The following is a 280-nucleotide window of genomic DNA, read 5'->3' on the forward strand; positions in this document are numbered from 1 at the left end:
CATGTTCGTGTATGCGTTTGCAGACATTGCTTTTACATTTTCCGAATTTTAATACAAGGAAGATATTCATTCAAAGATAAATAATTTTACCGATTATTATCCCAAATTTTGCAAATTAATATCCTTTCGAAAACTGGTCTATGACGTAAAAAGTTATCTTGTGAAGTCACGCACAGATTAAACGGTTTCGGTTTGACGTCAGAGGTGTAATTTTGAAAACGTTATAGGAATTGCTGGTTCTGTTGAAGGATATTGAAGGACACACACGCGTGCGCGCTTT

This window comes from Penaeus monodon, chromosome 15 (assembly GCF_015228065.2).
Source record: "Penaeus monodon isolate SGIC_2016 chromosome 15, NSTDA_Pmon_1, whole genome shotgun sequence".
In the NCBI taxonomy this organism is placed as follows: Eukaryota; Metazoa; Arthropoda; class Malacostraca; order Decapoda; family Penaeidae; genus Penaeus; species Penaeus monodon.